The sequence below is a fragment of the Vigna unguiculata genome, chromosome 10 (assembly GCF_037176805.1).
Source record: "Vigna unguiculata cultivar grain cowpea cultivar isolate G323 ecotype 2 chromosome 10, ASM3717680v1, whole genome shotgun sequence".
Classification (NCBI taxonomy): Eukaryota; Viridiplantae; Streptophyta; class Magnoliopsida; order Fabales; family Fabaceae; genus Vigna; species Vigna unguiculata.
In genome coordinates this window covers 36,344,544-36,345,979 of record NC_140801.1, presented here as the reverse complement: position 1 = coordinate 36,345,979, position 1,436 = coordinate 36,344,544, and positions in this window count along the sequence as shown.

Sequence of the window (1,436 nt, the reverse complement as noted above, 5' to 3'; positions counted from 1 at the left end):
TTTGTAATAATTGATTGTAGGTGCAATCATGTCTAATGGAGAAGGTTTTCGTGGAATCAGAACGAAACTCAAGACCAAAACCTAATCGACTCTCTATGATACCAGCACCCCTTAAAGGTCCACCAAAATAAATAATAGTTGGTGAAGTTGGGAGAGAGTTTGAGGATGATGATGATGGGGTGTTTGTAGTTAAAAGAGAAAGGATTTCTTCAGGTGATCTTGTGAAGGTCACGTACAATTCAATCATGGTGTTCAAATGGAAAGAAGACTTACATTCCAACATTTGAAAAACATGTTCATTTGTCTTTATTTCAAATGCGTCATAGACAATATTTCCTTCAGAAGTCACTGTGGGTCGTCTGAAGTATAGGTTGTTAATGGTTGTGTGTGACTGGCTTGGAATGGCTGCACAAACTCTTTGCTTTAGCATGTTGTATGTGCAGTTGTATGGAATGCGAACAATCTCCGGAGTCTGACATATGAACTTCACCCCATCCTCACAGAGTTTGATTTCACCGTTTGTGTATAAGGCGGCTATGTAAGAATTGGAGAAATCCTGCGACTCTGTTATGCCAAACATTTCAGGGGAAAATTGTTCCATCTTTGGGGTTTCAATTAAGAAAGAAAAAGAGGAAGGAGATGTCAAGCAATTGATGTGTTGAAAAGTTGAAAGTTTGCATTTGATGTAGTGTGGGGATGTGGTTTTTATAAGCATAGTAGTTGCACAATTATTGAGTGAATGAAGAAAGACAAAATGATAAAGGTTGAATTCATTACGTACATATGCAATTGCCATATTGAAATAATACACATACAAAGTACAATATTCTCCCATAATGTGATAACTTTATTTCACAACAACATTATTCAACGGTGGCTGCCTGTGCCGCATGGTGGCCTTCGTGTCCTTCGTGTCGGTCGTCTCTCAGGTTGTGGGGGAGGAGGGGGTGACTCACTTTCGTCATCAGCATCTTCCACTTCCACAGATTCAGAACCTCCTTCTGACACATTAAATAGAATTTCAGGTCTGTAGTATGGTTGTCAAGATGAGGCACCTCGGTATGCAGATGGTGGAGTTAGTGTTGATGTCCCAAACATTTGTGATGGAACACCCCCATAGCTGGAAATATGTGGGCCAGCTGAACCACCACAATATTGCGCTGGACCTGATCCAAAGTTTGAAGGTGCTGGAAAAAAACCATATGAACTAGGAACCTATTGAGATGACGATGGAGGATGCATTTTGTGATCCCAATTCCCAAATCCAGCAGATACATTTTGTGACTGAAGGAGGCCGGAAAAGGGTGTATCCGGACGAAACTGCTGATGTGAAGGCCGATTTTGATATTGCTCCGGCATGTCATACTAAAACAAAATAAAAAATTAAATTTTATTATTTAAAATCAATTATAATGAAAACTTTAATTAACATGCAG